The sequence below is a fragment of the Hemitrygon akajei genome, chromosome 14, assembly GCF_048418815.1.
Source record: "Hemitrygon akajei chromosome 14, sHemAka1.3, whole genome shotgun sequence".
Classification (NCBI taxonomy): Eukaryota; Metazoa; Chordata; class Chondrichthyes; order Myliobatiformes; family Dasyatidae; genus Hemitrygon; species Hemitrygon akajei.
The window spans coordinates 95831888-95859317 of NC_133137.1; the positions used below are offsets into that span (position 1 = coordinate 95831888).

Below are 27430 nucleotides of genomic sequence, written 5' to 3' on the forward strand. Positions count from 1 at the left end.
TTTTGCAACATATGTTGGTGATATTGAACCTGATTCTGATTCACTGTATGATGTGATACAATTCACACTGGTTAATGGTCATTATTGTGGCTCTTTTCAACTTTTCACTATATTACACCGCTCACAAATGTCACTGCATCGTGACATGATCACACCCATTGTGAGGGGGCCCACCGTCCGTGATAAATTGCCACAGTATCTTAGGCTTAAAGCATTAACAAGAGAATGAGACAGATGACAGGTGGGTAGAGTTCTTGCTAGGAGAAGGTGCTCAAGTGTATTTTTAAAAAAATCATATTTTGGAATATGGCAAGACCAAAGTTTAATGCCTAAGACTAATTGTCTTTGAGACGGTTGATATTATTGAGGGGGAAATTATTGAGTGGCTGGAATTTTAACCTACCATGGAATGACTGGATATTTAGCATGTTCTTGCTGGGGACTTGGTTCAGCTAGTTTAATTCATGAGTTTGTGTGATGTTCTCATTGACTTAAAGTGGTTTAAATTTGGTGCAGCTTGATTGTAATGTCTTAATACAATGGACGTAGAGTGTTAGTGCGATCACTTGAGTTAAGTGTGATGTTCTTGTAAGGGGTGGTTTATTGGTGAATCTTCGGGTGGCTCTAGAAACTGGTCCAGAATCTGCATATTCTGGAATGTTAGGGTGGATTCCCTTAATGGGGGAAGCTTGTGCATGACCTTGTTGGCGTTTGGAGAGGCTGATGCATGACCAGCCACCACAGGGTCCTTGACAGATCGGGGTCAGGGTCCAGTGGCTTTGAATGCAAGACAACTGGGTATTCTTCACTGCTGCAGCCTTCCTCTGCCTTCACTGCCATTGTGATGTGCCATCATCCCCTGCCAGCTCCACCACTGAGGTCTTGGTTAGATTGCTTTCTGTCTAGAACCTCCTTCTCAACCTTACCAGGAGCTAAATGCCAGATGTCTTAACTCCAGATGCCATCATTCTCAGGATCTCAGGAACTCACAAGCCTCTCCACCACTACAAGGTGACAATCCTGGAAAAGAACAGGCATATATTACTGAACTTAAAAATAATTGCTAAATGTTTACAGATTCTGCCAAGACTGGGGTTAACAAACACACTGTGCCTATTTTCTACCCAGTCAGTAAACAGAATATCTCTACTCTTTTATCCAAATCCTGTTGTAATAAAGTCCAACTGACTCTTTACCTTCCTGTCTGTTTGCTTAACTGTCAAAACGTTCAATAATTTTGTCAACGATGACTCAGAGTTCCCTCTGAACACCAATACCTTTCAAATTTTTACCATTTAAAAAATAACAGCTTTTTGATTTTTTCAATCAAAGTGGATGACCTCATATTTTGATGTCAATTCATCTGCCATTTCCTGATTCCTCAGTATAATTTCCCAGGCCTTGGCCTCTATAGGGCCAACATTATTTTTTGTTAATTATTCCATCTTCCAGATTCAGCTCTCCCAATGTGTCAATAAATCTTTGGCATACATTTAAGTATTTTTTTATTGTCACATATACCAGAGTACAGTGAAAAGGTTTGCTTCTGTACCATCCATACATCATCACTTCAGTGAAGTAGTGCAAGGGAAAACAACAACAGAATGCAGAATATAGAATATGAGTTGCAGAGAAAGTGCAGTGCAAGTAAACAATAAGGTGTGAGGCCATTATAAGGTAGATTGTGAGGTCAAGAGTCCATCTTATTCTTGGGGATTTTTCGATACTCTTACAACAGTGCTGTCTTTGACTTTGGTAGTACATGCATTCAGGATTTTTGTACCTTCTGCATGATGGAAGGGGTGGTGGAGTCTTCAATCATGTTAGCTGCTTTACCGAGGCAGTTAGAAATGTAGACAGAATCCATGGAGGGAAGACTGTTCTATGTGATGCACTAAGCTGCATGCATAACTCTCTGCAGTTTCTTGTAGTCTTGTGGAGAGCAGTTGCTATACCGAGCCATGGTACATTTGGAAAGGATGTTTTCCCTGGTGCATCTATAAAGATTGGGTTAACAGTAAGGCTGCAGTCATTCCATATGGGCAGCAAAGTCTCTTGTACTATTTTGCTCAGCACCAGTGCTCCCCAAGGCTGTGTGCCCACTGCTGTTCACACTGCTGACGCATGACTGTGTCACAGGATCCAGCTCACACTGTGTCATCAAGTTTGTGGATGACTCAACAGTGGTCGGCCTTACCAAGAATGATGATGGAGTATAGAGAGGAAGTGGCTGGTGGATTGGTGTGAGAAGAACAACTTAAGCTGAACATGGAGAAGTCAAAGGAAATCACTGAGGACTTCAGGAAGATGCAGACGAACCAACCCCCTCAGCAAATACATGGGTCCTCTGAAGAGAGAGTTAAGTACACCAAGTTCCTGGGAGTTCACGTCACAGATGACCTCACCTTGTCCCTTAATATCACCTCTCTGACCAAGAAGGCATAGCATCATTGTGTATAAGGTGATGAGAGGCATTGATCGTGTGGATAGTCAAGAGGCTTTTTCGCAGGGCTGAAATGGTTGCCACAAGAGGACACATGTTTAAGGTGCTGGGGAGTAGGTACAGAGGAGATGTCAGGGGTAAGTTTTTTACTCAGAGAGTGGTGAGTGCATGGAATGGGCTGCCAGCAACGGTGGTGGAGGCAGATACGATAGGGTCTTTTAAGAGACTTTTAGATAGGTGCATGGAGCTTAGTAAAATAGAGGGCTATAGGTAAGCCTAATAATTTCTAAGGTAGGGACATGTTTGACACAAGGGCCGAAGGGCCTGTATTGTGTTGTAGGTTTTCTATGTTTCTATGTTTCATAGCAGTGCCTCTACTTCCCAAGAAGATTGAGGAAAGCAAGGCCTCCCTCCCACCTTAACTGTGTTTTACAGCAGTGCCATTGACAGCGTCCTGACCAGTGGCATCTCCATCTGGTATGGGAGCAGTCGAGTATCGGACTGTGGTGTACAAAGGTTGTTGTTGTCCGTGGTGTACAAAGGCTGTTGTAAATCTAGTCAAGAAGAAAAGAAGAGCTTACAAAAGCTTCAAAAAATTAGGTAATGATAGAGATCTAGAAGATTATAAGGCTAGCAGGAGGGAACTTAAGAATGAAATTAGGAGAGCTAAAAGGGGCCATGAGAAGTCCTTGGCAGACAGGATTAAGTAAAACCCCAAGGCATTCTACAAGTATGTGAAGAGCAAGAGGATAAGATGTGAGAGAATAGGACCAATCAAGTGTAACAGTGGAAAAAGTGTGTATGGAACCAGAGAAGATGACAGAGGCACTTAATGAATACTTTGCTTCAGTATTCACTACGGAAAAGGATCTTGGAGATTGTAGCGATAACTTGTAGCAGACTGAAAAGCTTGAGCATGTAGATATTAAGGAAGAGGATGTGCTGGAGCTTTTGGAAAGCATCAAGTTGGATAAGCCACCGGAACTGGACGGGATGTACCCCAGGCTGGGAAGAGAGGGGGGAGATTGCTGAGCCTCTTGCGATGATCTTTGCATCAATGAGGATGGGAGAGGTTCCGGAGGATTGGAGGGTTGCGGATGTTGTTCCCTTATTCAAGAAAGGGAGTAGGGATAGCCCAGGAAATTATAGACCAGTGCGTCTTATTTTAGTGATTGGTAAGTTGATGGAGAAGATCCTGAGAGGCAGGATATATGAATATTTGGAGAGGTATAATATGATTCGGAATAGTCAGCATGGCTTTGTCAAGGGCAGGTCATGCCTTATGAGCCTGATTGAATTTTTTGAGGATGTGACTAAACACATTGATGGAGGTAGAGCCGTAGATGTAGTGTATATGGATTTCAGCAAGGCATTTGATAAGGTACCCCATGCAAGGCTTATTGAAAAAGTAAGGAGGCATAGGACCCTGGTCAGAACTCACTCAGAGTACTGTGCTCAGTTCTGGTCGCCTCACTACAGGAAGGATGTGGAAACCATAGAAAGGGCACAGAGGAGATTTACAAGGATCTTGCCTGGATTGGGGAGCATGTCTTATGAGAATAGGTTGCAGGAACTTGGCCTTTTCTCCTTGGGGCGATGGAGGATGAGAGATGACCTGATAGAGTTGTACAAGATAATGACAGGCATTGATCGTGTGGATAGTCAGAGGCTTTTTCCCAGGGCTGAAATGGCTAGCACAAGAGGGCATTGTTCAAAGGTGCTTGGAAGTAGGTACAGAGGAGATGTCAGGGGTAAGTTTTTTACACAGAGAATGGTGAGTGCGTGGAATGGGCTGCCAGTGGTGGTGGTGGAGGCGGATACGATAGGGTCTTTTAAGAGACTCCTGGATGGATACATGGAGCTTAGAAAAATAGAGGGCTATGGGTAAGCCTAGGTAGTTATAAGGTAAGAACTTTTTGGGCATGGCTTTGTAGGCTGAAGGGCCTGTATTGTGCTGTAGGTTTTCTATGTTTTTAAATCCCTACAAAGGACTGTGAGAACAGGTGAGAGGATCATTGGGTCTCCATACCATCCACTGGGGACATTTATCGGGCCCTTAGTATTATTAAGGATCTCACCCATCCGTCCAACATCCTCTTTGACTTTCTACCATCAGGAAGGAGACCACGATGCATAAAAACAAGAACAGTCAGTTTGAGAAACAGTTTCTTCTCCCAGGCCATTAGGCTTCTGAACTCCTGGCCACATCATATTCAAAGTGTAACTGGTTATTCTAATATTAATGCACTTTAGTTTGTTATTTATGTGTGAGTCATCTGTTGATTTTATCCTTACCTTCATGAGTTATCGTGTGTTATGTGTAGTACTGTGCTTTATACCCTGGTTTGGAGAAATGTTGTCTCATTTGTAACTGCCAATAAACTTGACTTGACTTGCTGAATGTCAGACGGGACATAGCAAATTTCTTTAGCCTCCTGAGAAAGTGGCAGTGTTGTGTACTTTCTCGGCTATGGTGTTTATATGGTTGAACCTATTGATGATGTTTGCAATGTATGTGGGCAAGTCTGGAACCTACTTCTATATCAGTGGTTGGCCACTGGTAGCTCTGATCGGCTACAGTCAACACGGTTGGTCCCATATGATCAGAACCTAGCAATGTCAGCATTTGATGACACAATAGATGTGATGGAGTGAAGGCCTCTTCACACCATAATAGTTTGTTGCTTTTATTAATATTCCCTGGAACAGGTAAACAGAAAATGTGGAGTCTCAGAGTCTGTTTGAATTAATTTTGGAGCTGGAAGATCTCCAGGAGCTTTTTGTTCTAATGTCAATTCCACTCACACCCACATATCTTAGTGGGTGGAAACAGTTAAATAACCAAACCTTTCCTGACTATTTCACCACTACAAATCCTCACTGAGAATCGCTGGCAAAGTGAAGATCAGTGCTGATATTTGAATCGGTATTTGAATGTGGTACATGTCCTGAAGTTGCTCTTTGCACAGCTGCAACAGTTAATGCTGGTGTTGTATGGGCTTTGTATTTTGGCACTGACCAGATTATCTAGGTGCTCCTGCATGGATGTTACGTTTATAAGTTGAATTTCTCACCAACCGTTATTTCTCAGATTGGAGATTAGTCATGTACACTGGTAAGACTGAAGAGAGAATGTGGATTATAGGAATGAACTGGATGTGATCTTCATCAAGCTGGACCAACTGTTTGAATATTTGCCAAAGTTCATCTACTGACCTCTTAATTTGTTTACCAGAACCCCTTTGACAACTCTTTCCCCATACCATTATAATTTCCCTAATTCAAATTGAAGACTAAGGCTATGGACCTATGGTGTTCGCCCTTAAACTTCATTTGGAATTCCATCATATTGTGGCCATTACCCCGGAGGAGATCTTTAACCACAGTAGGTTGTGTAACACTGTTCCAAGAAGAAATCCCTGATGCACGCTGCAAATTCTTCTATGATAGCCTTGCCAACTGGGGTTGTGCATTCAATATGTAGATTAACATCTTCCATGATAGTTGTAGTTCCATAGAACCATAAAACATTACAGCACAGTACAGTCCCTTCAGCCCTCCTTGTTGTGCCGACCCATATAATCCTTAAAAAGAAGTACTAAACCCACACTATCCCATAACCCTCTATTTTTCTTTCATCCATGTGCCTGTCCAAGAGACTCTTAAATACCCCTAATGTTTTAGCCTCCACCGCCATCCCTGGCAAGTCATTCCGGGCACTCACAACCCTCTGTGTAAAAAACTTACCCCTGATGTGTCCCCTAACCTTCCCTCCCTTAATTTTGTACATATGCCCTCTGGTGTTTGCTATTGGTGCCCTGGGAAACAGGTACTGACTATCCACCCTATCTATGCCTCTCATAATCTTGTAGACCTCTATCGAGTCCCCTCTCATTCTTCTATGCTCCAAAGAGAAAAGTCCCAGCTCTGCTAACCTTGCTTCATATGACTTGTTCTCCAAACCAGGCAACATCCTGGTAAATCTCCTCTGCACCCTCTCCATAGCTTCCACATCCTTCCTATAATGAGGTGACCAGAATTGAGCACAATACTCTAAGTGTGGTCTCACCGGAGATTTGTAGAGTTGCAACATGACCTCTCTACTCTTGAACTCAATCCCCCTGTCAATGAAGCCTAGCATCCCATAGGCCTTCTTAACTACCCTATCAACCTGCGCAGCGACCTTGAGGGATGTATGGATTTTAACCCCAATGCCCCTTTGTTCATCCACACTCTTAAGTAACTGACCATTAATCCTGTACTCAGTCTTCTGGTTTGTCCTCCCAAAATGCATCACCTCACACTTATCTGGATTGAACTCCATCTGCCATTTTTCTGCCCAACTCTGCATCCTGTCTATATCCTCTTGTAACCTTTGACAACCTGCAGCTCCATCCACAACTCCTCCAATCTTCGTGTCATCCGCAAACTTACTCACCCATCCTTCCCTTCAAGCATGCTCTAGATCAAGGGTTCCCAGCCTTTGTAATGCCATGGATCAATACCATTAAGCAAGGAGTACATGGACCCCAGGTTGGGAACCCCTACTGTAGATATTTCCCCATTTATACTCTGCCCCATAGAGTGGTTACATTTTGGGAGCCTAAAGACCACTCCCACCCATATCTTCTTTCCTGTTATTCATGATTTCAACCCAATCTGATTCTACATTGGTACCCACTGCCTCTATATCACAATTCCACAGCTCTCTACTACCTTCTTTGATTAAGAATGTTGCCCTGGCTTCTTTCCCATTTGCTCTTTTCTCTTGGGACATCATATACACTGGAATACTGAGTACACCCACTCCTGGTCACTGTGCATGACCAGAAAGAACTGTGGCATGAATAATTGAGAAAGGGCATCACTTTAGTTTGGCATTGATGTGTGTACAGTGGGCTGGATAAAGGTTAGAGGATTAGAGATAATGGATGGTTTAATTAAATCATTGGGTCACAGTATTTTTCATGTATTTTTAAACACATATTCCAAACTGCTGGGGTCTGATACATAGGGTTCTTTTCTAACCATTGGTACAAAGTCTGAAAGTTCAATTATGACTATGTTTCAGTTTGTCTTAAATTCAAAGGTCGAAGTACAAAGTAACTTTTATTATCAAAGTACATATATATCACTGTGAGATTCATTTTTCTGCATGCATACTCAAGTAAATCTATAGAATAGTAACTATAACAATGAAAGATCAACTAGAGTACAGAAGGCAACAAACAGTGCAAATGCAGATATAAATAAATACCAATAAATAAGACTATAAGACCTAAGATATAGGAGCAGAATTAGGCTATTTGGCCCATCGAGTCTGCTCTGCTATTTCATCATGGTTGATGTATTTTTCCCCTCAGCCCCAATCTCCTATCTTCCCCTGTATCCTTTCTCGCCCTGACCAATCAAGAACATGTGATAACAAAATAAAGTGTCCTTAAAGTGAGATCATTGGTTGTAGGAACATCTCAGTGGATGAGTAACTGAGTGCAGTTGTCACCTTTGTTCAAAAGCCTGATGGTTGTGGGGTAGTAACAGTTCTTGAACCTGGTAGTGTGAGTCCTGAGTCCCTTGTATCTTCTACCTGATGGAGCAGTGATGAGGATCTCTGATGAAAGACGCTGCCTTCCTATGACAGCGCTCTTAAAAGAGCAAATTCCTTTTGCTTCTTTAAGAAAGATGGAATGACAGAGTTCTGCAAATGCAGAAAGCTCACAATGGAAAGATGAAACAGTTTGTGTGTGGCTTTTCCAGAGTTGAAAGAACAAATTAATGTAAAACTTTATGGGTATTGTTGCACTGCATTTCTCACTATGGACTCCCTGTAAATGAGAAGTACTACACTACCACAACCCAACCTATGCTCATTTCATATACGTAGTAGCTGAATAAAACCCAACAAAGATCTATCACAAGATGGAGATGTTTCATGATCTGTTAATCATGGTCTAATCCATGTGTTGATTCTCAGACTTCTTTGTTTTGCTGGTCTTGTGACTGGCTGGCTGACTGCATTTCAGCCCCTGGCCCTCACACTACCAGCATAATTTATCAAATGTTACTTTAAGTCATTGGACCTTGCAGGTGAGTAAGAGAGAGTATTTGGATCTGTCAGTAACAGTTTCAACAGATTAATAGATTGTGTCCAACACTTCCAACAGGCCAGGAACATAGGCCTGACCATTAGAGCAAGGCTTGAACAATTGTTGAAGAAAGTGTTGAGGTGTAGGTGGATAAAATGAATTTGAGCAAGATATGAGGTCAGACATCAGGCATAGGCACAATGAATGAGGCATAGGCTGAGTGGGAGTGATTGAAATTTGATAAGATAGGTGCGGAGTACTTGCCTTCTAGTGAGTGGGTGACTAAGCTGAAGGAAATGATGTGTAAATGACAGAAGAAAAATATGGGAATAATTAATGTATTTTCATAAAATGTTTAAAGAAATGCAGCGAAGTGCTTTTTGATGTTTAAAAAAATTCAAGCAAACGGCTTTTATAGGCATTTTAATGTTGATCAGGTTCTGTATTATCTGCACGTCAAGTAATGAATACGGAACCTTTGAGACTATAAAATGGAAGGAGGCATAACTGATTTATTGTAGATTTGTATTGTTGCACAATGGAAACCATCATTTATAATCAATCTTAGTATGTTTGTTGTTAGCACGGCTGGTGATTATTGTTGAATGTGGGGTGTATGGGATGTCTAGGGAGGGGTAGTTTACTTAAAATCCCATCATCCAGTTCCATAATCTTTTGGATGAAGGTCATCCTTCCTGTCCCCAAACCACCCCCCCACCATAAATTACTTTTTTTTACATAATCAAATACTGATTAACATATGCCAAGTATTTCACGTATTGCACATGCAACAACATGGAGAGCTTTATTCATTCATTTATACCTGAGAAAGTTATTTAAATTTTAGTTAATAGCAAATGCTTATGTTTGCTACCAGTTAGATCATCACGGACTTTTGGAGGTTTCAAAAATACCTAGAAATTTAATAGAACACCTCATTCTTAATTTGGGCAACACAGTGCAGTGATGTGTTTATTAAAAGAAAGGGGGATGAACCTGAAGCCAGGCATGGAGTTTGAAGGACCAGACTTCCTGCAACTGACAATAAAATTAATGGGATATTTCATTCTTTTCAAACCTGATGCAGACATTTGGCATAAATAGGTGGAAATCAGGACACAAATCTGACAACGACAAAGGAGAGTTTGGTGTGTTCTAAAATAAAAGAATAACAATGACTTTCATCAGAATTCTGAAGTTGTTAATTCATTAACTCCCTCCATAGGTGTAGCCTGCCTTGTTGAATCTTTCCAGAACTTTAAGTTTCGAGAATTTTCAGTTTGTATTTTTGATTTCCAATAACCACAGAGGAACCCTGTGTTCTGAGTTTATTCCTGCATTAGGTGTGGTAATTATAGTCTAACTATTGACACTAGGATAATGAGGAGAGATGGGGCTAACTCTACTGAGTGATCAAGTTCCCTTGTCAACATTTTGTGAATAAAGCACCAGTGTTAGTTTGTGATGTGGCTCTGATAATTCATGGATTGGAAGCCAAGAATAAGTGTCTGTAACTCAGTAATATATTCTCTTTGAGCCTCTGTGGAGCATTTTAGGATATTTAATTATGTTAAAAGTGTAATTTGTTGCAGTTTTGAAGGAAAGCTCTTTTTCTTTTAAAATCTTTTTATTAATTTTAAACAAACATAAATGAAACATGAATACAGAGAGTTTGAAAGTACATAATTAATAGGTTAAGTATACATTCATGATGATAATCCATATATAATAACCTCCCAAACTCATAGTAATTGCGAAAAAAGGGAGTAAATAAGAAGAGAAAAAAAATCCCCAAAAAAGAAAAGAAAAAAAAACCTAACCAACATGGGCCATTGCATTATGTCAAATATACACAGTAGCGTCAATAATTCCGCACCTCCATCCAAATAATTAAGGATAATAGAAGCAGGGTTTAGGAAAAGTCAGTTTAACTGATATGAAAATGTTGGATAAATGGTCTCCAAGTTTCTTCAAATTTAACTGAAGAATCAAAGACTTCTAATTTTTTCTAAACTCAAACAAGAGATAGTTTGAGAAAACCACTGAAATATAGTTGGAGGATTAATTTCTTTCCAATTCAATAGGATAGATCTTCTAGCCATTAATGTAACAAATGCAATCATCCGTTGAGCTGAGGGGGATAAACAAATATTATCCACCACTGGTAAACCGAAAATTGCAGTAATAGGATGTGGTTGCAATTTGATATTCAGAACTGTTGAAATAGTACCAAAAATATCTTTCCAATAATTTTGCAAACAAGGGCAAGACCAAAACATGTGGGTCAATGAAGCTACTTCAGAATGACATCTGTCACAGGTTGGATTAACATGAGAGTAAAATCAAGCAAATTTATCCTTGGACATGTGAGCCCTATGTACAACCTTAAATTGTATTAGGGCATTTTTAGCACAAATAGAAGAGGAATTTACTAATTGTAAAATTTTCTCCCACTGCTCAGTGGGTATAAGATAATGAAGTTCTTTTTCCCATTCCTTCTTAATTTTTTCTGATACTTCTGGCTGTATTTTCATGATCATATTTTAAATGGTGGCTACTAAACCCTTCTGGCAAGGATTCAGGGCTAAAAAATTTTCCATAATGTCTATTGGACATAATTTAGGAAAAGACTGTAACATATTATTCAAGAAATTTCTAACTTGCAAATATCTAAAAAAATGAGTTTTAGGTAAATTATATTTATTAGATAGCTGTTCAAAGGACATAAAACTATTATCTAAAAATAGACCACGAAAACATGTTAAACCTTTTGTTTTCCATAATACAAAGGCTTGATCCATAAAAGAGGGTCGAGAGAAAAAGTTAGATATAATAGGGCTTGATAAGATAAACTTATTCAAGCCAAAAAATTTACAAAATTGAAACCATATTCGCAATTTATGTTTAACTATGGGATTAGTGATTTGTTTATTCAATTTAGATAAAGAAAAAGGAAGCGAAGATCCTAAAATTGAAAACAATGAAAAGTCTTGTACAGATTTACATTCCAAATTTACCCATTTTGGGCAAAATGCTATAATCAATTCTTGTGTGCAAAATATTAAATGTTGAATATTGACTGCCCAATAGTAAAATCTCAAGTTTGGCAAAGCCAAACCACCCTCCTTCTTAGGCTTCTGTAAATATTTTTTGCTTAGTCTAGGATTTTTATTCTGCCACAGATACGAAGATATTTTAGAGTCAATATTATCAAAAAAAGATTTAGGAATAAAAATTGGTAGTGCTTGGAATAAATATAAAATTTTGGGTAATACTATCATCTTAATAGCATTAATTCGACCAACCAATGACAAAGATAATGGGGACCACCTGGTAACAAGTTGCTTAATTTGGTCAATTAAAGGTAAAAAATTAACTTTAAATAAATCCTTATGTTTCTTGGTAATTTTAATACCCAAATAAGTAAAATGATCTGTGACAACTTTAAATGGTAAGTGTTTATAAATTGGAGCTTGCATATTTAATGGAAATAATTCACTCTTATTAAAATTCAGTTTGTAACCAGAAAAGCTACTAAACTGAGCAAGCAAGGATGAAATAGCAGGAATAGATCTCTCAGGGTCAGATATGTATAGTAACAAATCATCAGCATATAATGATAACTTATAAGTCCCTTCCCCACGGGTAATACCCAAAATATTAGGTGATTCACGAATGGCGATAGCTAAAGGTTCCAAAACAATGTCAAATAGTAAAGGACTTAAAGGACAGCCTTGCCTCATACCTCGGAATAACTGAAAAAAAAAGATCTTTGATTATTGGTGAAAACCGAAGCCAAAGGTTTATAATATATTAACTTAATCCATGATATAAATTTCGAACTAAAATTAAAATGCTGCAATGTATTAAATAAATATGGCCATTCAACTCTATCAAATGCTTTTTCAGCATCTAAAGAAATGACACATTCTAGTATTTTGGATGAAGGAGTATAAATAATATTAATCAATTTTCTGATGTTAAAAGATGAATAACGATTTTTAATAAATCCAGTCTGATCTTCAGAGATAATTCGAGGTAATATATTTTCTAATCTAGTGGCCAAAATTTTACTAAAAATCTTAAAGTCCGTATTCAGCAAAGATATAGGCCAATAGGATGCACATTCAGTGGGGTCTTTATCTTTTTTAAGAATTAGAGAAATAGAGGCATCATAAAAAGATTGTGGCAATTTACCTACAGTTAACACATCTTTAAAAATCTTATAAAGCCAAGGAGAGAGTATAGAGTAAAAGGATTTTAAAAATTCTGCAGTATAACCATCTGGACCAGGGGCTTTACCTGAATTCATTGAAAAAACAGCCTCTTTTATTTCGGTTTCCGTAATAGGTGCGTCTAGAAGTACACTATCTTCTGTAGTTAATTTTGGGATATTCAATTTTCTTAAAAATTCATCCATTATAGAAGAATTATCAACAAATTCTGATTGATATAAAGAATTATAAAAATCTTGAAAGGCTTTATTTATCTCTTTATGATCAATCGTCAAAGCGCCATCTCGTTTACGAATCTTAGTAATTTGGAAAAGCTCATGTTTCTGTTGTACTGTTAACAAATTTAAGACATCCCTGAGTTTCTTGGGGCTCATGAAGAATGGCTAGATTACATGTTTCAGCAAATTTGTTTCAGAGATAAGTACAGATCAGAACCATAGAACCATAGAACATTACAGCACAGAAACAAGCCTTTTGGCCCTTCTTGGCTGTGCCGAACCATTTATCTGCCTAGTCCCACTGACCTGCACCTGGGCCATATCTCTCCATACGCCTCTCATCCATGTACCTGTCCAAGTTTTTCTTAAATGTCAAAAGTGAGCCTGCATTCACCACTTCATCTGGCAGCTCATTCCACACTCCCACCACTCTTTGCGTGAAGAAGCCCCCGCAATGTTCCTTTTAAACTTTTCCCCCTTCACCCTTAACCCATGACCTCTGGTTTTTTTCTCCCCTAGCCTCAGTGGAAAAAGACTGCTTGCATTTACTCTATCTATACCCATCATAATTTTATACACCTGTATCAAATCACCCCTCATTCTCCTATGCTCCAGGGAATAAAGTCCTAACCTATTCAACCTTTCTCTGTAACTCAGTTTCTCAAGTCCTGGCAACATCCTTGTAAACCTTCTCTGCACTCTTTCAACCTTATTAATATCCTTCCTGTAATTAGGTGACCAAAACTGCACACAATACTCTAAATTCAGTCTCACCAGTGTCTTATACAACCTCACCATTACATTGGCTATACATGTTATACATCTCTCTTCTTCTTTATCAGAGTTCCAATATCCCTCGAGAACCAAGGTTCCTTATTCTTAGTCATTTTGCCTTTAACCCTGACAGGAACATACAAACTCTGCACTCTCAAAATTTCTCCTTTGAAGGCCTCCCACTTACCAATCACTTCCTTGCCAGTGAACAACCTGTCCCGATCTACACTTTTTAAATCCTTTCTCATTTCTTCAAATTTGGCCTTTTTCCAGTTTAGAACTTCAACCCGAGGACCAAATCTATCTTTATCCAAGATCAAGTTGAAACTAATGGCGTTATGATCACTGGAACCAAAGTGTCCCCCTACACACACTTACGTCACCTGGCCTAACTCATTTCCTAATAGGAGATCTAATATTGCATCCTCCCTAGTTGGTACATCTCTATATTGATTTAGAAAACTTCCCTGAACACATTTTACAAACTCTAACCCATCTAGACCTTTAACAGTATGGGAGTCCCAATCAATGTGTAGAAAATTAAAATCCCCTACAATCACAACTTTCTGTCTCCTGCAGTTGTCTGATATCTCTCTGCAGATTTGCTCCTCCAATTCTCGCTGACTATTGGGTGGTCTATAATACAACCCTATTAATGTGGTCATACCTTTCCTGTTTCTTAGCTCCACCCATATGGCCTCAGTAGACAAGCCCTCTAATCTGTCCTGCTGAAGCACTGCTGTAATATTTTCCCAGACTAGCAAAGCCACCCCCCCCCCCCACCCTTCATCCCTCTGCCTCTATCACATCTGAAACATTGGAACCCTGGAACATTGAGCTGCCAGTCCTGCCCCTCCTATAGCCAAGTTTCAGTAATGGCTATGAGGTCATAATTCCATGTGTCAATCCAGGCCCTCAGCTCATCTGCCTTTCCCACAATACTCCTCGCATTGAAATATACACACCTCAGAAGATTATTACCACCACAAACAACCTTACTATATGTGACTTTGCATGAACTACTATCATCATTTACTTTTACCCCCATTCCAGTATCTGCTCTGGCACTCTGGTTCCCATCACCCTGCAAATCTAGTTTAAACCCTCCCCAATAACACTAGCAAACCTCCCTGCAAGTATATTGGTCCCCTTGTAGTTCAGGTGTAACCCGTCTCTCTTGTACAGGTCCCACCTGCCCCAGAAGGTCCCAATGATCTAGAAATCTAAAACCCTGCCCCCTTATACCAGTTTCTCAGCCATATGTTCATCTGCCAGAGCATCCTACTCTTACCCTCACTGGCACGTGGCACAGGCAGCAATCCAGAGATTACTACCATTGAGGTCCTGTTTTTCAACTTCCTACCAAACTCCCTGTACTCACTCTTCAGGACCTCCTGACTCTTCCTACTTATGTCATTGGTACCGATGTGTACCACGACTTCTGGCTGATCACCCTCCCACCTCAGAATGCTGTACACGCGATCAAAGACATCCCTGACCCTGGCACCCGGGAGCAACAAATCTGGGAGTCTCTGTCATGACCACAGAATCTCCTGTCTGTACCTCTGACTATGGAATCCCCTATCACTACCGTTCTCCTCTTCTTCCTCCCTCCCTTCTGCACTACAGAACCAGAATCAGTGCCAGAGATCCGGCTGCCACAGCTTGTCCCAGGTAAGCCATCCCCCCCAACAGTATCCAAATTGGTATACCTGTTTTGGAGGGGAATGGCCACAGGGGAACCCTGCACTACCTGCCCTTTTCCCTTCCCTCGCCTGACGGTAACCCAATTACCTGTGCCCTGTTTCTTAGGTGTAACTAGCTCCCGGAAGCTACCATCTATAAACTGCTCAGTCTCCCAAATGATCCGGAGGTCATCCAGCTCCTGCTCCAGTTCCCCAACGTGGTCTCATAGGAGCTGCAGCTGGATGCACTTCTTGCAGGTATCGTTGTCAGGAACACCGGAGGTCTCCCTGGCTTCCCACATCCTGCAAGAGTAGCATTCCAACACCCTGCCTGACATATTCTCTAGTCTGAACAAAAAAAATAAAAAAAGAACAACAGAAACTTACCGGAACCTACCCTCGCCGAAGCCTGATTAAGCCAAAGACGTCCCACTCCGACTCAGACCACTCCGACGATGGCTGCTGTATATGGTGGTCTTTCTTTTAAACCTTGGCGCACTACGTCACGCACCTGCGCAGTCTAGCCTCTTTTCCCCGAGCTGTTAAAGAAAAGAAAAACGACTTTCTCTCCGCGATGCCTTCAGTCTTCCACTCTCAGCCTCTTGCTTCGGTTGAAAAGACTGTTGAAAGTTTTTCTCTCCCTTTTAAACCTTGACGCGCTACGTCACTCGCCTGCGCAGTCTGGCCTCTTTTCCCTGAGCTGTTAAAGAAAAACGACCTTCTCTCCACGATGCCTTCCACTCTCAGTCTCTTGCTTCGATTGAACAATGAGATGAACTCTCCTGCTCTTCTACAATATAATTTCAAGGCATTTTGGAGATGCCCCTGAGCAAACAAGCATGATCTCTATACTGAGATGAACTTTGGTTCATGCAAAGCTTCTTTGGATGAGCAGCAGTACTCCCCACAGCCTAGTGCTCCCTCAGTACTGTACCACCACCTCCTGAACTGTGTATCACTCTGTCCACACATCTTTTCTTCCCTCTACCTCTGAAAGTGGCACTCCATCAATGTTCAACAATGCAGTATTCCCCCAGTTTTGTGCAACAGTATCGCTGTCCTTATGAGTTTAAGCTTTTGGAGAAGGACTTGAATCCACAAACATTTGGCTCACAGACAAATGTACTATCCTCTGTACAAAATATCCCACCATTTAAAAAAATGTTTAATTACTTTATGGAGTGCAGATACCTGACAGCAACAAAAAAGAGTTTTGCTGTCCTTTATAGTTGATTGTTGGTGGATTATTTAGTATTTTTCAGGTGAATGGCAGTGTTTCTCTGACTGACTGATGGTAGTGAATCTGAACCTTGCCCCTCAAGACACAGTCTGTTGCATTGCAACATTTTACAGCGAGCTTGGATGGCAGTGGATTTGATCAGGAGCAAGGAGGATAAAAGAAAACAACTTTAATGGTTTTCTTGTATTCCATTATGCAAATATAAACGTTTGATGCTTAGTTCAGGAGTATGGTAGATTGGAGGGTGGAAGACTGACACTGACAGATCCTGTGAAACTAATTCTAGTCTCAGACAGGGTTGGAACTACTGTATCTCTCCAATGCCAGACTGGGTTTTGTGTAGATACAAATAAACATTGTTCCCTGGGATGGAGAACCCTTTGACTGTATTAGTGAGAGCAGAGACCCTAGTTCATTAAGTATAGGTGACATATGCTATTGTGTCCTATTCTCTGCCAGGCTGGTTCCTGTCCTGAAAGATCTACAGAGCTAAGTGGAAGAAGTTGTGAAAACCTTGAAGATGAATGCTGGAGATGTCCATTGGATATTTGTACAATATCTGTGATGTATTGAAGATTATTTCAGTATTCGTCAATATCCTGAGGGGATTTTGCAAACAACTTCTCTATTACGTTGAAGATCAAGCTGCCTCTCTAAACAAGCTATTCCAGTACAGCTACCATGATGGTGTGCACTCAATGATATAGAAGATTGCTTGGGTAAGACATGTTAAAAAAATAGGATAACTTCTGTAAAATGTGTTATTAGCCCATCATCTCAATTAGCAGTGATCTATTGGAAAATATTGTTTTTTTTTGTTTTTTTTTAAAAATAAATTTAATTAGTTTTTCAAAACATTTTACAAAATTAAAAACCCCAAATCCCAATGAGGAGCATTAATACAGTGCAAGATTAAGCATACAATAACAATATGCTACAAAGGAAGAGAGTTTAACAAAAAAGCACCTAAATTGAAGACAAGTGAGCTTAGTGTCCTCCCCAAGCCCCACAACACAAGAAAAAAACAACTCCAGACCAACCACCACACAGTATAAAGAGTATAAGTCCAGACAGTCAAACTCCCAGACTGTAAATACACTTAGTAATGCCTACTACCAGAAAAAAAAAGGAGCTGAAAGCAAGGGACCGAAAAGAAAAAAAAAGACCCTAGTCAAGAGGAAGGTTATGAAAGTACTCGATAAAAGGTCCCCAGACCTTATGGAACTTTAGATCCGAATTAAGAACTGAATAATGAATTTTTTTGAGGTCCAAGCAGGCCATAATGTCGTTAAGCCATTGCGCATGAGTGGGCGGGGCAACATCTCTCCATCTAAGGAGGATCAAGCGTCTCGCCAGGAGAGAGGCAAAGGATAGTATTCGGCATTTGGTCGGACCCAGACATAAATCTGTCTCGCCCCAAAAACCGAACAGAGCAATTAAGGGGTTAGGTTCTAGGTGCTGATTCAGAATACCCGATAATGTAGTGAAGACATCTTTCCAGAATTTCTCCAAGCTAGGACAGAACCAGTACATATGGATGAGAGAGGCCACGCCCCTCTTGCATTTATCACAGAGCGGACTAATGCCAGGGTAGAATCGAGATAGTTTAGATTTAGACATATGGACTCTATGAACAATCTTAAACTGTAAAAGGCAATGGCGAGCACAAAGGGAGGTTGAGTTAACCGATTTGAGAACTGAGTCCTAGCTCTCCTCGGATAAGGAGATATTTAAATCCTGCTCCCAGGCCATTTTAATTTTATCCACAGGGGCCCGTCGTAAGGCTGCTAGTTTATCTTGGATAATTGAAATTAAACCTTTACCTAGTGGATTAATGGAAAGAAATAGGTCCATAGCATTTTTCGCAGGCATTTCAGGAAAGTTGGGAATTAAAGGAGCAGTAAAGTGTCGGATTTGGAGATATCTGAAAAAGTGAGCGTTAGGCAGGTTGAACTTAACAGAGAGCTGCTGAAAAGAAGCGAAGCGATTATCAATGAAGAGATCTTCAAAATGTCTAATGCCCTTCCTGTACCAAACATGGAATGCTGAATCGTACGTAGTAGGTAAAAAAAGGTGATTATGTGCGACAGGGCTAGAAACGGAAAACCCCTGGAAACCAAAGCATTTCCTGAGGAAAATATTGTTGACAATGCTAACAAGCTCTGCTTGTCAATAATCTGCTCATTGTTGCCAAGATTGGCCCCTGCAAGAATTACTCACTCCAGACCCCCTGATAATCCTTATTCCAGGCCAAAGTTCTTTCCTTGCCTGTTTTGGAATCTTATAACCATCTCTGGAGTTTGCTTTTGATTTTTTTTTCTCTCTACCCATGACTGGTTCATTATTCAACCTTAAACCCAGTTCAAATGCCTCCCTGTAATACTTTTATTTTTAAAATGTTTCTATACCACTTTCTTTTTGCCATTCTTCCAGGTTATAGTTTTCATCCACTTGCCCCACCTACACCACCAAAGTGATAGTATGGGTCTTGTCACGAAATCACATCATAGTTCCCTATTGTCTGGAATTGTCTCTTCACCCTGTTTCATTTCATTAATTTTTCTCATTTCCTACAGCCCACTCAGATAAGATAAATGATTTTCAGCAAGGCATTGTGTTCCTCCTTCAGGCTCTGTATTAAGTGACTTCTCATCCTTGGTGCCTTCAACGTTTGTGAGTTCATTAAACACCTACTTTACCCAATTTTTCCCTTCAGCTAAACATCCTATCCCCAACCTTTAATTATGCTTATTCCCTTATCGCTCTATCTCTTGTAGCTTTGTTAATCCTATCATCTCGGATCACTTCCTTGTGTTGCTGTCCAACCATGTCCACCTCCTTCTTTACCCTACTTTTTGAGTTCAGCCACAGAAAAAAACTAACTACTGACTTCACAGAACATTCAGCTGTCAAAGGCTCCAAGGATGAGAAGTCGCTTAGTACAGAGCCTGAAGGAAGATTGTAATGTCCTGCTGAAAAGCTGTTTGCCTTTCATTCACAGTGATATTTCTGGAGCTTGCAATCTCAACCACTCCTGCTATTTTCAATACTGTAGAAGCAATTATAACCTTTAGTCCCTCATCCCATAATTGCTGCTCATAACAGCTGTCATATCTACTCACCTAGATTGAAGGGATACTGATTAGAAGGGATATTATGGTCATTCACCAACAGAATTTGCAGGCTTACTACCACGCTAAGCATTTAGCGACCATGCTGTCTCCCTTTGCTGGGGGCTGTAAGCATCACATCACTAACTTGACCAACCTTGTAAAAATGATAACCAACATCCAGCTGGCCCTGGAGGACATAATGGTCAGTTTCGACATGGTGTCCCTGTTCACGAAAGTTCCCATTAAGGACAGCTTGGTTTTCTTGCAGTCAAGGTTTGATAAGGGTACCATTGACCTTTTTGAACACACCCTTAGATCAACAGATAGCCACTCTGTTCAAGGGAACTACTATAAACAAACAGACGGAGTGGCCATGGGATTGCCCCTGTAGCCAGCTATTGTTAATTTCTTCATGGAGGACTTTGAGAAGAGGGTTCTGAGTTCATTGCCCTTACACCCCAAATGTCTTTAACAAAGACAAAGGTCTCACTCTGAGTAAGAACTGGAATTTAATTGTAACCAAGGTGGGACAGCAGAAGCCTGTTTGGATGAGGACTAGCAAATCAGGAGGGACGGATGACAGGGTTATAAATACCACGGGTCTAGACATGCGCAGGCATCATCCCCGATGAAGATTGCAGAGTGTGTCATCAAAACGTCGGTTATAGTCGATGCCTGTACCTGGCTGGAAGTCCAAGAAGAGTTTATTTGTACTTATTTCTTTTCATGACCCCAAGATGTAGCTTTACTTGAACAGCTTGGAACATGCTTTCCTCCCTGCCACATTCTTAATGTAGATTTTTTTTCTCTATCAGCCATAATATGAAGCTGAATCACAATTATTTCTTTAAAATGCTTCTACCTAAAGATGTAAGTAATGCTAAGGATGTTTTATTATATAAACACAAAATTCTGCAGATGCTAGAAATCTTGAGCAACACACACAAAATGCTGGAGAGACTCAGCAAGTTAGGCAGCATCTATGAAGGTGAATGAACAGTTAACGTTTTGGGTCAAGACCCTTCCTTGAAGGATGCTTTACAAATGGCAGCTAGTCTGGAATGTTAGACAGTATGGGATCTGGGGGGACATAGCGGGTTGGATTCATAACTGACTCAATGGTAGGAAGCAAAGGGTGATGGTCAAGGGTTGTATTCCAGACTGGAGGCATGTATCTAGTGGTGTGCTACAGGGGTCAGGACTGAGACCTTTGTCATTCTTCAAGGAGGTAACCAAGAGAGTAGATGAGAGTAGGGCAGTGAATATTGTCCAAATGGACTTCAGGCAGTTTCCTCATTAGCAGGTTAGTCTGGACGGCTAGGTCATATGGGATCCAGCATCCACAATTGGTTCAGTGGTAGGAAGCAGAGGGTAATTGCTTAGGGTTGTCTCTCAGACCAGAGGTCTGTATCTAGTGGTCTGCCACTGAGGTCAGTGCTGGAACCTCTGTTGTTTGTAATTTACATAAGTGATTTGGAAGTTAAAATACAAGGCAAGTTTGTGGATGATAGTAAAATAGGTGGTGTTGCAGGCAGTGTAGATCGAAAGTTATGAAAAATTACAGCGGGTTTTGATCAGCTTGGTATGTGGGCTGAGGATTTCAAACCAGATAAATATGAACTTTTTTTTGGGAGCTCAAACCATGGTAGGACTTTTACAGTGAATGGTAGAGCCCAGATAGTGGCATCACAGCTGGATTGGTTGTAAAGAAGGTATTTGACACGCTGACCTTCATCAATCAGGGCATTTGTGGTTACATAAGATGGTGATGAGGCCACACTTGGAATATTGTGTAAAGTTTTGGTCACTCATAGAAAAATTTTATTAAATGAGAACGAATGCAGAAAAGGTTTACCAGGATGTTGCCTGGACTTGTGGGGGGTTGGGGGAGGCAAGTTACAAGGAGAGTTGCATAGACTAGGAATTGATTCTCTGGAAAGTAGAAGATTGAGGAGTGACCTGATAGAGGTATATTAGATCCTGAGGGGCATAGGCTGGGTGGAAGCACACAATCTTATCCCCAGATGCTAAAAACAAGAGGGCAAAAGCTTAAGATCAGCACTGAAAGTTTACAACGGGACACTGGGGCCAACTTCATGCAAAAGCTTGTGTTTACTTGGAATAGTGGTTGAGGTGGGCACGTTAAGTCAAGTCAAGTTTATTGTCATTTCGACCATTAACTGCTGGTACAGTACACAGTAAAAAGGAAACAATGTTCCTCCAGGACCCTGGTGCTACATGAAACAACACAAAACTACGCTAGACTATGTAAGACGGCACAAGACTATACTAGACTATGTAAAACAACATAAAAACTGCACTAGACTACAGACCTGCACAGGACTACATAAAGTGCATAAAACAGTGCAGGGCAGTACAATAATTAATAAACAAGGCAATAGGCACAGTAGAGGACAAATTACAATATAATAATGGTTTAGATGTCAATCTGGACTCTAAGTATTGAGGAATCTGATGGCTTGGGGGAAGAAACTGTTGCACAGTCTGGTTGTGAGAGCCCAAATGCTTCGGTACCTTTTGCCAGATGGCAGGAGGGAGAAGAGTTTGTATGAGGGGTGTGTGGAGTCCTTCACAATGCTGTTGGCTTTGCGGGTGCAGCGTGTGGTGTAAATGTCTGTAATAGTGGGAAGAGAGACCCCGATGATCTTCTCAGCTGACCTCATGATCTGCTGCAGGGTCTTGTGATTTGAGACAGTGCAATTCCTGAACCAGGCAGTGGTGCAGCTGCTCAGGATGCTGCATTTAAAAAGATTTAACAGCCATTTAGACAAATACTTGGATAGGAGGGGTTTAGAGGGCTATGGGCTAAATATAAGAAGATGGGACTAGCTTGCTGGGCAACATAGTTGGTGTGAGTATTACTCTTATGACTAAGTCATACATTAGAGCTGAATTTCAGGATGAGGTGAAAGCATTGAAGTAGTAACTGACAGACATCGAAGACCCCAATGGAATTTTGTTAATGTGAAACGGAGGTGGGGGGTGAAATGGGGGGAGGAGCTCCAAAAGAAAACCCTCCGCTGATTGATGTGGATGAAGTAAGATGGTTGTTATCAGTAATCATTCTTCTTGCAAGATAGTTGCTGCAGGGATTCCTCAGGACAGAAAATTTTCTTTGGCCACCATATGACCTGAAGTTTAGTCATGATTTTAATATGTTCAATTCATATTGTGTCTTCTTAGACCTCAGGCTCGAAGGGCCAAATGGTCTACTTCTGCACCTATTGTCTATTGTCTATTGTCAATGACAACCTGTACAATTATAATAAAACCTTCCTATTTTCAAAGTCCAACATCTTTGCAATAAAAGGCTCTTTTCCTTTTTTAATTACCTATTGGTTCTACCTGCTAGCTGTCAGTAATTAATGCATGAGACCCCTCTGTACTTTACTCACTTGCAGTCTCTCTCTGTTCGGATAACAATCTGCCTTTTGATTTCTCTTGCTGAAGTGCATGACCTCACATTTGCCCACTCACTTAATCTATCTACATCCCACTGCAGGATCACAGTAACCTCATAGCAACACATCTTTTCACCTACTCTCATATCATCAGGATATTTAGAAACCTTACGTTACTGTTCCTTCCTTCCTCAAGGTCATTAGCGTAAGCAGTGAACATCTGTGGATCAAGAACTGATCCCTGCAGTACTGTACTCTATTAGTTACTTCCTTCCAGCCTGAAAAGGACTCAATTACTGCAGCTCTTTGTTTTCTATTGGACAGCCAGTGTTCCTCCAGTACCATGGGATTTAAATTTATGCATCTACTAGTTCCTTTCAAGTAATTTTCCCTGTTAAATCCTCAAAAAATTTGAATAAGTTTGTGAAACATGATCCACCTTCCATAAAATCACGTTAACTTGGTTTAACAATATTCAGCTTTCCTAAATGATTAGCTGTTTCTTCTTTCATTATTGATTCTAATCTCATGCCAATAATAGCTGTCAAACTAATTGTCTTACAGTTCCCTGTCTTCTCCCTTTCTCAGAGGAGTCACATTGGCTGTTTTCCAGTCTTCAGATATCCTCCAGGAGTTTAGTGCTTTATGAAATATTTCAGCCATTGCGTTTATTATCTCAGCAGTTACTTCTGTAACAACCTTACTGTACAATCCATCAGGTCCTGTTTGGCCAACATTAGCTCTCTAAGTTTGTCCAGTAGCTCATCCCTTGCAATTGGGGTTTATGTAGCTTCTGCCATGTTATTTGAAATTAACTCTTTTGATTTCTTAGAGATACTAGCAATGATGACTGATGTGAAAAATTTATTCAACGTATTTGCCATTTCTTTGTTGTTGTTATCTTACCAGCCTTAGACTGCAACTGACCCACATTTCCCTTTTTTGATTGCGATAAACTTGCTGAGGATTTATAGACTAGCTGTTTGACTATTTGTCACTGTTCATTTACTGATCTGACTTACAGCTCGTTTAACAAGAAACCCTTTGATAACGCATTCTTCATAGCATTATGTTTGCCCAAATTTAAATTGAAGACACTGGTTATATACTTATGGTGTTCATCTTCAAACCTTAGCACCTTCCAATCTCACAACTCTACCATCTAGAAGGACAAGCACAGCAAAACCATGGGAACACCACTGATTGAAGTTGCCCTTCAAACCATTCACCATCCTGGTTTGATCATATATCACCATATATATCATCATATACCATTCCTTCACCATTGCTGGGTCAAAATCTAGGAAGTCGCTTCTAATAGCATTGTGGGTATACCCACATCTCAAGGACCACCATGGTTCAAGAAGGCATTTCCGCACCACCTTCTCAGCTAGGATGGACAATTGATTGCTGGTTCAGCCTGCAAAGACTACATCCTTTGAATGAACATTTAATGAACATCCTTTGAATGCTCTCTCCGGTCCTGTTCACCCTGTACACATCAGACTTCCAATATAACTCGGAGTCCTGCCATGTGCAGAAGTTCGCTGACGACACGGCCATAGTGGGGTGTGTCAGGAATGGACAGGAGGAGGAGTATAGGAAACTGATACAGGACTTTGTGATATGGTGCAACTCAAACTACCTGCGTCTCAATATCACCAAGACCAAGGAGATGGTGGTGGACTTTAGGAGATCTAGGCCTCATATGGAGCCAGTGATCATTAATGGAGAATGTGTGGAGCAGGTTAAGACCTACAAGTATCTGGGAGTACAGTTAGACGAGAAGCTAGACTGGACTGCCAACACAGATGCCTTGTGCAGGAAGGCACAGAGTCGACTGTACTTCCTTAGAAGGTTGGCGTCATTCAATGTCTGTAGTGAGATGCTGAAGATGTTCTATAGGTCATTTGTGGAGAGCGCCCTCTTCTTTGTGGTGGCGTGTTGGGGAGGCAGCATTAAGAAGAGGGACGCCTCACGTCTTAATAAGCTGATAAGGAAGGCGGGCTCTGTCGTGGGCAAAGTACTGGAGAGTATAACATCGGTAGCTGAGCGAAGGGCGCTGAGTAGGCTACGGTCAATTATGGAAAACCCTGAACATCCTCTACATAGCACCATCCAGAGACAGAGAAGCAGTTTCAGCGACAGGTTGCTATCGATGCAATGCTCCTCAGACAGGATGAAGAGGTCAGTACTCCCCAATGCCATTAGGCTTTACAATTCAACCGCCAGGAGTAAGATATGTTAAAGTGCCGGGGTTGATTGTATTTAATGTATTTAAGTAAACTACTTAAGAACTTTTTAAAAGCTATTATTAATGCTTTTTGAGAGAGTGATTTAGAGGCATATCATATTTTTACTGAGTTAAGTATTGTATGTAATTAGTTTTGCTACAACAAGTGTATGGGACATTGGAAAAAATGTTGAATTTCCCCATGGGGATGAATAAAGTATCTATCTATCTATCAAAACCCCTACATTTGGAATTCTATTCCTTATTAGTGTGTAGGTTACTACCTTTTAATTCAGGGGTTCCAAACCAGGGGTCCACAGACCTCTTGCTTAATGGCATAAAAAAAAGTTGGGAACCCCTGCCTTGGGGGATCTTTTATCACAGTATTCCTCATTAGATCTAAAATAGCCCATTCTCAGCAATTTACCATTCTACCTGCCACAAATTCCACAAATTCTTCTCCAATTCTTTTGTCAGTTTGGTTCATGCAATCAGTATGAAGGTTAAAATTTCCCATGATAATTGCAATTCCTTTCAAATATGCCTTGATATTACCCCATTTATGCAATGCCCTACAGAGAGATCATATTCTACAGGTCAAAAGAGTATACGTCTGCAAAAATATGTTTTTGCCCAGCTGTTCATGATTTTAAACCAGTTATTTCCACATTATCACTGTCATTATATCATGTCTCAGCATTGCTCTGGTATTCTCCTTAATTAACAAAGCTACCCACCTCCTCTCTTCCATGGCCTGTGCTTTTGAAAAATTGTTTAACCTGGAATATTGAGCCCCCAGTCCTGGTCACCCTATAACCATGTTTATTTTACAGTTTTTACAACTCTGGATTTGGTCTATTTTGCATATTTTCATTTACATCTCTGCATTGGCCTATCACACCACTATCCTCCTCAGTATCCTGTGCCATTGTTCTTTCATTTCCTCCTGATTTAATAAACCTTCATTTATTGGAACCCTACCCCTCTCCTAGTTAATTTAAAGCTGTATCTTTAACCCTAGTTACTTGATTCGGGTCCAGGTTGAGCCCATTCCAACAATACAGCTTGCTCCTTTTCTAGTACTGACAACAATATCCCAGTTTCCCACACCAAACTTTGAGCCATGTATTTACCTTTGCAATCCTATTAATTTTTATCAATTGTCTATAGCTCAGATAATAATCCAGAGATTATCACCCTTGTGTTTCTGCTTTCTAGTTTCACTCTTTTGAGTTCTTTATAACTGTTCAACAGAGCCTCCTTTCTTGTTCTAGCTATGTCATTAGTGTCTACATGGACAACAACCTCAGAGATGTGTAGGAAGGGACAATAACTGCTGCTCTTATCACATGTGTGCATCAATAAAAACATGTAAAAAATGGGTAGGAGTTAATATATAGAACATCTGTGATTTCATCGGATGGCAAAGCAGATTTGAGAGCCAAATGACTTCCATCTGTTCCAAAACGCAAACACGAGAAAATCTGCAGATGCTGGAAGTTCAAGCAACACACACAAAATGCTGGTGGAACGCAGCAGGCCAGGCAGCATCTAAAGGAAGAAGTACAGTCGACATTTCAGGCGTCGTCAGGACTAACTGAAAGAAAAGATTTTCAGAGATTTGAAAGTAGGAGGGGGAGGGGCAGATCCAAAATGATAGGAGAAGACAGAAGGGGTGGGATGAAGCTGAGAGCTGGAAAGTTGATTGGCAAAAGGGACGTGCAGCTGGAGAAGGGAAAGGATCATGGGACGGGAGGCCTAGGGAGAAAGAAAGGGGGAGGGGAGCACCAGAGGGAGATGGAGTGCAGGCAAGGAGCGATAGTGAGAGCGCCAGAGAGAGAAAAAAGAGAGAGAAAAGGGAAAGGGGGGGTGGAGGAATAATAAATAAATAAGGGATGGGGTAAGAAGGGGAGGGGGCATTAACAGAAGTTAGCATGAAATCAGGTTGGAGGAACAACACCTTATATTCCGTCCAGGTAGC

The 27430-nt window shown here is 40.7% G+C and overlaps 1 protein-coding gene across 2 annotated transcripts in view; it reads left to right on the forward strand.

Moving 5' to 3' along the window:
- ccdc136b (coiled-coil domain containing 136b) overlaps positions 1-27430 on the forward strand; it is a 126400-nt gene that overhangs the window by 3654 nt on the left and 95316 nt on the right. The window contains exon 1 of one of the 2 annotated variants that reach the window (XM_073066701.1): positions 17381-17400. The exons of the other annotated variant lie outside the window; for it this stretch is intronic. The gene's annotated coding sequence lies outside the window, so the exon portion shown is untranslated. Of the gene's footprint in view, positions 1-17380; positions 17401-27430 lie in introns of those variants that run through there. 2 annotated transcript variants of the gene reach the window in all.